The sequence below is a fragment of the Ovis canadensis genome, chromosome 2 (assembly GCF_042477335.2).
Source record: "Ovis canadensis isolate MfBH-ARS-UI-01 breed Bighorn chromosome 2, ARS-UI_OviCan_v2, whole genome shotgun sequence".
Lineage (NCBI taxonomy): Eukaryota > Metazoa > Chordata > Mammalia > Artiodactyla > Bovidae > Ovis > Ovis canadensis.
Genome location: NC_091246.1, coordinates 120,126,359 through 120,138,809, shown reverse-complemented (window position 1 = coordinate 120,138,809; position 12,451 = coordinate 120,126,359). Strand labels below are relative to the sequence as shown.

The window sequence follows — 12,451 nt, the reverse complement described above, 5'->3', positions numbered from 1 at the left end:
TTTATCAGATACATGATTTGCGAATATTTTTTCATAGTCTGTGGCTCTTTTCAGTCTCAACATCGTCTTTAAAAGAGCAGGAGGTTTAAAATTCAATGAAGTTCAGTTTATCATTTTGTTCTTTCATGGATCATGATTTTGGTATCATTTCTAAGACATCTTTGCCTAACCCAACATCACAACAGTTTTCTTCTAGAAGTTTTACAGTTTTAGGTTTTACTTCTAGATATATGGCCCGTTTTAGGCTGATGTTTCTAGATGGTGGTACGAATGAATTGAAGTTATGTTTTGCATAAGTACTCGTTTTTCTGCTATATGTGATCATGCTGCAGACCTCCAGAACATGTCATTGTTCTAGAATTCTCCAGTGTAGCTCACTTGTACTCATTTTCTGTGCGGTACAAGTCAATGTAAAAATGTACTAGAAGCTTCCAGTTTTTTCTTACCTTTCACAGAAAGAGCCTCAGGTTCATTTGCGGCTGGTCAAGCTCCTTTGCTTGGCCTGCAGGTATGAAGTGCTCCCCCGAGGAGGAGGTTTGGTGTGTAGAGGGCAGGTACTGCTGTCTGATAGCTTTCTCCTCTTGCCAGCCTGTGGACCAGCTGCCATTCCTCTTCCCTCTTGTAGAGAACTGGGTCCTTTCTTTCCCAAGACTGCTCTTAAGCTGTTCCTCTAACCCAGAAGCTGGGGCCTGCAAGGGGGGAGTAGTGGGCGCAGTGGGCGTGGTGGCTGCCGAGAGGACCTGCCTTTGAACGGGTGTCCCCTGCTGAGTGCTGGATGGCTGTTGACTGCCGCGCTGCTGGCCCAGCATTGCCAGATCTTCAGATTGTTAGGAGATGCTGGGAATCAAGATGTATGTAAAATTTGCAAAAAAAATAAATGGTACTTTGAAAGCCCCACCAGTGTCCTGTTGAGTGCTTTTAGCCACCTGACTGGAGTCTGAGCTACAGCTGTGTCCCTTCTTTTTCTGAGATCCTGTCAGTATTTTTATAACTTGAATTTTTAAATTTCCTTTTTTAGTGGGCCTTTTTTCTTATCTGTTGATTAAGTCAAAATTTGTCACTGTAAAACAATTAAAAATTTTCTCCATTTCTGCTGCTTTCTCAATCTTCTGGTTCTCTCACCACCAGATTTTCAGACAAAGCTGATGTGTAGTATATGGAATGTGTATGTGTATGTGGCCTTTAAAGCACTTTTGAAGCCCTAACACTGTTTATGTCTTAGTTCTTAGAAGTGTGACATAGGGAGGGTTTAGAGAACCTTAACGATGAGACGTCGTATCTTTTGCTGAAAGATTGCATTACTCAGAATCTGGAGATGAGGGTGATATTAGTTGCATTCTCATGAACAGGCATAGTAAGCTGACTGCATGTGCATCCGGAGAGGAATGTCTGGTTTTGGAATCAGAACAATATATTGGGAAGTGTTCAGGCTGTTGTGTTAGCAAGATGTGGCGCAAATCCTGACTGTGTCACTCCTGGGAAAGACGTTTCATTTTTGGCATGTATTTAATGACTCATTACATCTCCTCAGCTATGTTACTTGAGGATTCCAGCCGCAAGCATGCAATTGTACTCGCAAGGCACATTCAGGCACACGTTCAGGATTCTTTTCTACTCCCATTGACAGCCAGCAGTATCTGTAACTAACATCATATCTGCATTGATCATCAAGAAAACATTCAGTTTTTTGTGGTAAGCGCTGTGTAAGAGGTGATTTAGGTACTACATTGACAATGTCTTTTTACAAGATGGAAACATTGCTAAGAGTGATGCAAAGGCTTCTGTGATTGCTTCCGTGCATGGCTTGGTGGTGGATAAATTAGGGAAACATGTTTGGAGAACAGTTGGGCAGTATAATAGAAAGAAGCTTAAAATTGAGATAGGCATGCAAATAGTTATGTGTAAGTGCAAATCTACCTGGTAAAGTAATGATTTGATTAAACTGTTGGTTTATTTCAGTGTTTAACTGGTTTTACTATTTGTTTGAGAGGGATATTAAATAAGTGAAAATGCTTTATGATATGCTGCTTTTTTTCTTTTTAAACTCAGAATTGTGTCCATGAAGTAAGATCCCAGATTTGTTAAAAATTAAGGTTCACTTTGAACTTACGGTTGTTGTGGGGGAGGGGTAGTTAGGGAGTTTGGGATGGACACGTACACATTGCTGTATTTAAAATGGATAGGGCTTCCCTGGTGACTCGGTGAAGAGTCCACCTCCCAGTGCAGGAGAATGTGGGTTTGATCCCTGGTCTAGGAACACCCCACATGCTGTGAAGCAGCTAAGCCCGTGCGCCACAGCTGCTGAGCCTGTGCCCTGGGGCCTGGGAACAGTAACTCCTGAGCCACATATTGCAACTGCTGAAGCCCAAGCACCCTGGAGCCTGTGCACTGCAGCAGGAGAGGCTGCTGCAGTGAGAAGCCTGTGTGCACTGCAGCTGGAGAGGTGCTCCCGCCCTCTCTCTGCTGCGGTGACCGTGTCAGGGTGCACACTGCTGTGAACGTGTGGCTGCTTTCTCCTGCAGTTGCTTGCTTCTTCCCTGGGCCTAGTGTCCTTTATTAGATTTCTGTGACTGCATAGTTAATTCAACCCTCAGCTTCCGCCCAGGTGTGGAATCTCTTCTTAGCTTTTTAGACCATGTAAGGTGTTCGTGTTTTCCCCTCTTGGTGATGTCTTTTTGAAACCTTCTCTCATCTTCTGGCCTTGGCTGCTTGTCTTCTGGGGCTTACGCTGGGTCTTTCTCCTCCATCATCCCAGGGAGTTCGCGCCTCTTCCCTTCCACGTGATTCTTTGTCTACTTTTTTAGTTTATTCCTTGGTGTTAGTGGAGGATCTTTGCTCAGTAATCTCTCAGGAGAATATTAGAAAATCATAGTTTTAAGATTTTTCATGTCTGAAAACAATTTGTTCCGTACTCACAGTTCATGGTTAGTTTGTCTGGATATAGAATTCTAGGCTAACAGTTATTTCCCCTTAGAATTTTGGGAACATCGCTGAATTATTTGCCAGTTTTGTTGTTGCCATTAAGAATGCCATTACCTTTTGAAGAACATTTTATGTATCTATTGGCTGCGCTTGGTCTTTGTTGGTGCACACGGGTTTCTCTGGTTGCAGCGAGCAGGGGCTGCTCTTCACGGTGGTGCGCAGGGCCCTCATTTCAGTGGGTGCTCCTGTGGAGCACAGACTGTAGGTTGTGGCTTCAGCAGTTGCAGCATTCGGCGCTAGGGCCGTTGCTCTGCATGTGGGATCTTCCTGGACCAGGGATTGAACCCCTGACCCCTGCATTGGCAGGTGGATTCTTAACCACTGGACTCCCAGGAAGACCCAGTATCTTTCTGATGCTTGGTTGGCTGAGCTGGGCTTATCTTTGGTGCTCTGTCTCCGGGTTCTGAAATTTCATGATGCTGTGTTTGGTGCAGGTTTATCCTCTTCACATGTTCTATATGTTTCTGAATTTCCATATTTCCTAAGTAAATGTCGTACACTTGGAAAGTTATTATATGAAATCTGTGTGGTATGCAGTACTTTGGGGGAAAAATGATCTGTTTCCAAGTGAAAAGCTTCTGCCCCTCAGAGTTCACAGTTGGAGAGCTATGGCCCTGTCTGTGCGTGAGTTCTGCCCAGAGAGGGCAGCCCGTGGCAGTGTGTGTTTCCTGAGAGTCCTTATGAATGACCTCTAGGAAAGGAGCATGTGGAAAGCCGTTAACTGTTTTTGAAAGACCAAGCAATGAATGTATTTGGTTTTGCATTATGAATCATTGGCACATCTAAAAATTATTTCACAAAAGCTTTGTCTGTTTTTGATATTATGAGATGTATATGCTTTTGTTTGTATTTTTTGATTTTAAGTTTGTAAGACTCCTGTTGAGGTTGTTTGTTGTGATACAATGAATCTAGTGCTATATAAAAGAAAAAGGAATGTGTCTACACACATCTGATTTTTAATTGACTGAGAGACAAGTTTGCATCCCTTGAAATTGATTCACATTTGCCTCCCTTGAAATTGATTTGTCTTCAGTGTTGGATAGAAAGTGATGTAATATTTGTGCCCATACGAAAAGCCAAAATCAATTTCCAAGTTTAGGACATAGTTCACAGTTATAAGAATAAGCAGTAGGATAATATATATATTAGAAATTGTTGTTATAATTAGCAGAAATAGTGGGTGACTGTTTTTCCAATATACAGAGAAGCTGGAAGAAACTCAGTGAACATCGATAAATGGACTGTCAGAGTTCTACAGTTAAACTTTAAAATCAACTTTAAAAATTAAACATTTTACTCCGTCCATCCTAAAGTGTGCCTTGTTTTTTCATGTGTTTTGAAGTAAGCTGTGAACGTTGATAACACTTTCCCCTATTTATTTCAGTGTGCATATTGTTTGTATTTGTTTACAGTTCTTTTAGGTTTTGATTTTAGGTGAAATATACACGTATGAGATGTGTACATTTTAAGTACATCATTAGTCATCTTTTTATCTTCAGTAAAATGTACATATGAGGCAGGTGTTAAAAAGGACACTTCAGGTGATTAAGAGACCTCAGGCCAGCTGGATGGACCTCTGCCACAGGAGGCCTCTGCTGCTGCTGCTAAGTCGCTTCAGTTGTGTCCGATTCTGTGTGACCCCACAGACGGCAGTCCACCAGGCTCCCCCATCCCTGGGATTCTCCAGGCAAGAACACTGGAGTGGGTTGCCATTTCCTTCTCCAATGCATGAAAGTGAAAAGTGAAAGTGAAGTCGCTCAGTCGTATTCGATTCCTAGCAACCCCATGGACTGCAGCCTACCAGGCTCCTCCGTCCATGGGATTTGCCAGGCAAGAGTACTGGAGTGGGTTGCCATTGCCTTCTCCAGTAGGCCTCTAGCGTCTCTTAAAAAAAAGCTTGACATCTTCTGTTGGCCTGTTGTTGATTGTGGTAAATAAAGGACTTCACCTTTTTTCAGTGGGTGTGGTGGGGCAAAAGAGTCCTTCAGAGTCAGAGGGCTCAGACTCTGGAGGGGTGTGTACTTAGATCTTCCTAACTTGGCTTTATACTATGTCCTTGAGGCTTATTTAGGTGGACAGCTTCCTTTTTCTCTTCAGTCCAAGCTTCAGGCTCTTGCTGAAGTTAGAATAGTGACAAAATGGTCATGGACTTTCTTATTAGGAATATTGAACTTTGAATATTCAGTATTGAATATTGAATAGTTTTTCTAGAGGCTCTTTTCTCCTGATTTTTCTCTCAGGTCATGGACATGTTACTTGTATGTTTTCACTTCCTCAGACAGTTTCTCCGTTTTCTGTTCTGTTTATGAAATAGTTTGTCCTGTAGAGCTGTGCCTTTCTATAGAACATTGGCTGTATGTATTGACCATTGGCATATTTTACCTTTATTTGCTTTTGTAGATCAGATAATAATATAGCAGATAATAATAATCCGATCAGGTTATTTTTCAGAACAGATTGCTGAAGACCATGCCGTCCGAAATCACGGCCGCCTTAAGGGCTCAGCAACCTTCCGTGTTTGTTCCTAGTAGTGGTGGGCCTCTGCTTGCTCCTTCCTTGTCCCTTCAGCTCCTGCAGGACTGTTGTCTCCTGGGGCGTTTTCTTAGATCCTCTCTCGGCTGTGTGCCACCGTCTGAAGGCATTATTTTTTTCACTTTATTTTCCTACAGAACGTTTTCAAATATACAGAATAATGGAGTGAACAATATAGTGAATCCGTAATACCAGCACTGAGACTCATCAGTCACTGTTCCGCCACGCGTGCTTTACCTACTGTATAAGAGAGAGAGTGTGTGTGTGTTCCGAACCAGACCAGAGTTACAGTCTTTTAGGCTTTTGTCCCTCGGTATGGCCCTTAACATAATGAAGACATTCCATTGCATGACCACAGTAGTTATCATACTTAGAAGCTGTAATTCTCTCAGTTATTTGATAGCTCATATTTCAATTTGCACAGTTGTCCCAAAAATTAAAAAAAAAAAAAGGAAACAAGATCTATTCAAACTTTACATGTTGAATTTGTTTAAAAAGTTGAATTCATTATGTCTCGTGTATTTTAATCCATAAGTTTACTTCACCTTTGTAAAACACTTTGAAAAACCTTTTATTGTGAAAAATTTCTAATACAAAAATACATAAGTACACAGCAGTATGATGTCCGCTTACCCGCACCCTGAGCCTCAGCAGTTACAATATACCCAAGTACACAGCAGTATGGGGTCCACCTGCCCATGCCCTGGCCTTAGCAGTTAATAGCTTCTAGGTGATTTTTTTTTTTTCCATCTGTATTCCCATCAGTTTCCCCTGTGTTATTTGAAGCCAATGTCAAGACGTCATATTCATCAGTTTTACAGTATTATCTTTAAATGATGAATTTAAAGTATGTATCACCACACCTAAAATATAACATAACAGTAATTCTTGAATAGTATCAAATACTACAGTCAGTGTTTATATGTCCAGTTGTTACATCTGTGTCACAGATATTTTTTAATTGTACAGTGAAGAAGGGGGCCCTTGCTGGTTCTTTTCAACCTGTGAAAACTGGCTAGCCCCAGAGAATGTGATTTTCAAGTTTGAAGTCTTAGCAGTTCTGAAAATATGCAATTTTGTGACTGTTTTGATTGACATTTTTATAAAAAAACTGGTATCCTTTTGGTCAGATGTAAGTTTAGTGACTCCTGTGAGGGTCTCTTAATTCAGGCCATTGGGACCGCATTTAGCAGTGTTCTGTGAGTTACTACCTCAAGGACGCGACTGCTGCATGGTTTTGAGAAGTGGGAAGGAGAGGTTAGTTCTGGGAAGAGGAAGCTGTCCAGACATACTTTGCCTTCGTCCGCAGCCTTCCATTCCTGAGACTGCCTGCTCCTCCTCCTGTCTGCAGGACTGTGTCAGCGCTGCCCTGGGCGTGTTCTCTTTCCCTGTGCTTTCCCCCTGAAGGCGGCACCTTGTCAAGAGGGCTGGGCCTTCTCTGGTGGGCCCTGTTGGCCCTGAGCATGGCAGCTGATGTTGGTGATGAAGAGCCACTCTGCCCTGATACAGTGCTTCCGTCACTGTGACTGGTCATGAGTGTGCCCCCCAGGCACCAGTGTCTCATTTCCGTCTCTGATTAGGAGCTGTTACTGAGCCATCTCCTGGGAGTGTCAGTGCATGGTTAGAAGTTGGTGGCTTTGTAGTTACCTTTTTCTTTATAATTAAAGAAAATGTTTTGCTACCTTATTGTGGTGTAATTGGTGTACAGTTAAGTACACATATTTAAAGCTTCAGTGTGATGGATTTTTACATATCTATACCTGTGAAACCATCACTTTCCTTTTCTGTCTCTCTTAAATACTGGTAGATGAGCAGCTAGAGAGAGGGACTTAACTGCTCTTGTCTTTAAAGTTGCATTTCCAAACCCTGAAAGTCTGTTTATTCTACTCTCTTTTAGCCCAGAATTGGTATTACATTTTGGTGTCTTCAAATTTTGGCATTGTTTTTACTTACATCATATTTAGTGAATTTCAAAATACTGGGTTAGCCAAAAAGCTCCCCCTGCCCCCCCTCCCCCGCCCATAAGGCAAGTTCTGGGAGCACTTAGTTTTTAACTTCATTCAAAACAGTTTTGTTAGATTGTATTGTGACAGCTATCATATCAGCATACGCTTTTTAAGAATCTTATAAAAATTGGTGAATTTTTCCGTAGCCATTTTATTATTGAAGATGGTAGAAAACAACATTTTTGTTATATCATGTTTCATTATTTCGAGAAAGGTAAAAATGCAACTGAAGTGCAAGAAAAGACTTGTGCAGTATATGGAAAAGGTGCCGTGACGGATCGAATGTGTCAGAAGTGGTTTGTGAGATATCAGGGTGATTTCTTGCTGGACAGTGCTCTACGGCCGGGTTTAACAGTTGAAGTTGATAGCAGTCAAATTGAGATATTGAGAACAATGAACATTGTACTACTCAGGAGGCAGCCAACATGTCTGAAGCAAGCACTGACAATCATTTGCACCAGCTTGGTTATGTTCATCTCTTTGACATTTGGGTCCCACATAAGTTAGGATAAAAAACCTCTTGACTGTATTTCCACATGTGATTCTCTACTTAAACATAATGAAAACATTCTGTCTTGTTTTAAAAACAATTGTGATGGGCGATAAAACGTGGATACTGTACAATAATGTGGAACGGAAGAGACTGGGGCAAGTGAAATGAACCATCACCAACCCTATACCAAAGGCCGGTCTTCATCCAAAGAAGCTGATGTTCTGTGTATGGTGGGATTGGAAGGGAGTCCTCTGTTATGGACTCCTTTTGGAAAACCAAACAATTCCAACAAGTACTGCTCCCAGTTAGACCAACTGAAAGCAGCACTTGACAAAAAAGTGTCCAGAATTAGGCCACAGAAAATGCATAATCTTCCATCAGGATAATGCAAGACCATGTTTCTCTGATGACCAGGCACAAATTGTTACAGCTTGACTGGGAAGTGCTAGTTCATCCGCCGTATACACCAGACATTACGCCTTTGGATTTCCATTTATTTTGGTCTTTACAAAATTCTCTTATTTGAAAAAATTTCAGTTCCCTGAAAGACTGTAAAAGGTACCTGGGACAGTTCTTTGCTGAGAAAGGTAAAAGGCTTTGGGAAAATGGAATTTATAAAGTTGCCTGAAAAACAGCAGAAGGTAGTGGCTATATTTTAGTGAATGAGAAATGGTTTCTCAGACTCTTTTGAAAGCACTTTTATTGAGATATAATTTGCAGATGAGCCATCCTTAAAAGTGCAAAGTGTGGTGTGTTTAGACATGTATACAGGTTGTATACAGATGTGTAACAGCACCGCAGTTGAGTGACTTTGTTCCCATGAAAGGTGCCCTCATGCCCTCTGATCCCTGGGTACCTCTAATTGGTTTTCTGTGTAGATTATGTTGATCTTTCTTGGAGTATCATGTCATGTGTTACTGTGTCTGACTTTTGCGTATTTTCGTTTTTTGAGATCTATCCCATGTAATTAACATGTGTACCAGTACTTCTACCTCTTTGATTGTTGAGTAGTATTTTGTTGTTTGGTTGTACCACAGTTTGCTGATGGGCTTCAGTTCAGTTCAGTCGCTCAGTCGTGTCCGACTCTTTGTGACCCATGGACTGCAGCACGCCAGGCTTCCCTGTCTATCACCAACCCCCGGAGCTTGCTCAGATTCATGTCCATCGAGTCAGTGATGCCATCCAACCATCTCATTCTCTGTCATCCCCTTCTCCTCCTGCTTTCAATCTTTCCCAGTATCAGGGTCTTTTCCAGTGAGTCAGTTCTTCGCATCAGGTGGCCAAAGTATTGGAGCTTCAGCTTCAGTGTCAGTCCTTCCAGTGAATATTCAGGGCTGATTTTCTTTAGGATGGACGGGTTGGATTTCCTTGCAGTCCAAGGGACTCTTAAGAGGCTTCTCCAGCACCACACTTCAAAAGCATCAGTTCTTCGGCGCTCAGCTTTCTTTATTGTCCAACTCTCACATCCATACAGGACTACTGGAAAAACCATAGCCTTGCCTAGATGGACCTTTGATGGCAAAGTAATGTCTCTGCTTTTTAATATGCTGTCTAGGTTGGTCATAACTTTTCATCCAAGGAGCAAGTGTCTTTTAATGTCATGGCTGCAGTCACCATCTGCAGTGATTTTGGAGCCCCCCAAAATAAAGTCTGACACTGTTTCCACTGTTTCCCTCTCTATTTGCCATGTAGTGATGGGACCAGATGCCTTGATCTTAGTTTTCTGAATGTTGAGTTTTAAGCCAACTTTTTCACTCTCCTCTTTCACTTTCATCAAGAGGCTCTTTAGTTCTTCTTCACTTTCTGCCATAAGGGTGGTGCCATCTGCATGTCTGAGGTATTTCTCATGGTATTCTTGATTCCAGCTTGTGTTTCATCCAGTCCAGTATTTCTCACGATATACTCTGCATATAAGCATTTATGCATATAAGATATAAGCAGAGTACAATATAGAGCCTTGACGTACTCCTTTCCCGATTTAGAACCATTCTGTTGTTCCATGTCCAGTTATAACTGTTACTTCTTGACCTGCATACAGATTTCTTAGGAGGCAGGTTAGGTGGTCTGGTATTCGCGTCTCTAAGATTTTTCCACAGTTTATTGTGATTCACACAGTCAAAAGCTTTGGCGTAGTCAATAGGGCAGAAGTAGATGTTTTCCTGGAACTCTCTTGCTCTTTTGATGATCTAGCGGATGTTGGCAATTTGATGTCTGGTTTCTCTGCCTTTTCTAAATCCAGCTTGAACATCTGGAAATTCATGGTTCACGTGCTGTTGAAGGCTGGCTTGGAGAATTTTGAGTATTACTTTGCTGGCGTGTGAGATGAGTGCAATTGTGCGGTAGTTTGGGCAATCTTCGGCATTGTCTTTCTTTGGGATTGGAATGAAAACTGACTTTTTCCAGTCCTGTGGCCAGTGTGGAGTTTCCCAAATTTGCTGGCCTATTGAGTGCAGCACTTTTACAGCATCATCTTTTAGGATTGGAATTAGCTCAACTGGAATTCCATTACCTCTACTAGCTTTGTTGGACTTAGTCTGTAGGAATAAATTTGCTGTGAATGTAAAAGCTCAGAGACCCTTCCTGGAGAAAAACTGTTCTCTCCTGGGATGGGGAGTTAGGAAGGGGAGCCAGGCGGTTTACAGCTTACCAGATAGATTCTCAACCACTCTTCCAGATAGTGGTCCTTCATCACTTCCTGGAAACAGGTGCTGATTAGGTCTTGTGTGTGCATGTGCGCGTGTGCGTGTGTGCATGCTTAGTCGCTCAGCTGTGTCTGATTCTTTGCAACCCCTTGGACTGTAGCCCACCTGGCTCCTGTCTCCATGGGGATTCTCCAGGCAAGAATCCTGGAGTGGGTTGCCATGCCCTCCTCCAGGGGATCTAGGTCTTGGGGACGGGGCTTTTCTGTTGTCAGGCTGCTGCTTGCCCCTCTTCACTGCTGGCTAAAAGTGTAGCTTTTTTGAGTTTGCTAAGTCATCTTCCATTTCTGCTTCTTAAAGGTTCTAAGATTTTTAGGTTCCAAATGTCTTTTCTTCCTTTCTTATCTTCGTGCCTTTATGTCTTTTTATTTATTAACCTGCTTTATTGTAATTTTGGGTGGGGACAAAGGCAAGTGTATGTGTTCAACTGCTACCTTAGACCCAGGAGTCTTTACCATAACCCTACTGTTTGACAAGTTTTTCCTTTTATTTTTGCTGCAGTTAACAATGCTGGGGATGAGCATGCTTACCGTTGAGACTTTGTTTAAATCTATGCTTATTTCTTTTTTAATTGAAAATTAATTCACCATTTTTAAAGGTCATATTCCAGTTCTAGTTGCTGTAAAATATTGGGTATATTCGCTGTGTGTTTCCTTGTAGATTGTTTTAGACATAATAGTTTTTACCTCTGAAATCCCCTTCTGCTCTGTTGTCCCCTCCTCCCTTTCCTCTCCAGTGAACCACTGGTTCTGTATCTATGAGTCTGGTTTTGTCAGTTATATTTGCTAGTTTGTATTAAGATTCCACATGTAAATAATATCATGCAGTTTGTCTTTCTGTCTTATTTCATTAAACATAATATCCTCCAAGTCCACCCGTGCTATTGCAAACGACAAAATTTTATCCTTTTTTAATGGTTGAGTAATACTTCCTGTGTGCCTGCGTGTGTGTGTGTGTGCATTTAATACGTCTTCATCTGTTGATGGACCCTTAGGTTGCTTTCATACCTTGACAGTTGTAAATAATTCTGCTGTGAAAATTAGGATCCACGTATCTTTTCAAATTAGTGTTTTCATTTTCTTTGTCACAATACCCAGCAGTGAAATTGTTGGTTTATTTGGTAGTTCTGGTTTTAAGACACTTCCATGCTTTTCCTAGTGGCTACACCAGTCTTCCTTCTTACCGACTGGTGTACGAGGATTCCCTTTCCTCCACATCTTCACCAACAGTTGCTTTTTATGTTCTTAATTTATTAATAGCCATTCTCAGAGGTGTGAGGCAGTACCTCATTGCGGTTTTGATTTGCATTTCCCTGGACAGAGGAGCCTTGCAGGCTCCAGTCCATGGGATCTCGGTCTGACACAACTTAGCGATTGAACAATGACAGTTGTGGTTATAGAGCTTCTCAGGTCCTCAGTGGTAAACATTCTGCCTGCCAAGCAGGGGATGTGGGTTCCATCCCTGAGTTGGGAAGATCCCCTGGAAAAGGGAATGGCAACCCACTCCAGTATACTTGCCTGGGAAATTCCATGGGCAGAGAAGCCTGGCAGGCTACAGTTTATGGGGTCGCAAAGAGTCGGACATGACTTCGCGACTAAACATCGACAGTAGCAACAAAGACTGGCTGTGTTGAGCATCCTTTCATGTGCTTGTTTCTTTAAACAGATTTCTAGAAATAGATGGTGGGCCTAAAAGAAATACATACTTTTAATGCCAATTGTGCTCCAGGAATGGCATGC

At 42.0% G+C, this 12,451-nt stretch overlaps 1 protein-coding gene across 2 annotated transcripts in view; it reads left to right on the top strand.

Annotated features, from left to right (window-relative positions):
• The window catches only part of FAM168B (family with sequence similarity 168 member B), a 39,889-nt gene that overhangs the window by 19,952 nt on the left and 7,486 nt on the right, over positions 1 to 12,451 (top strand). The gene's annotated exons all lie outside the window — the stretch shown is intronic.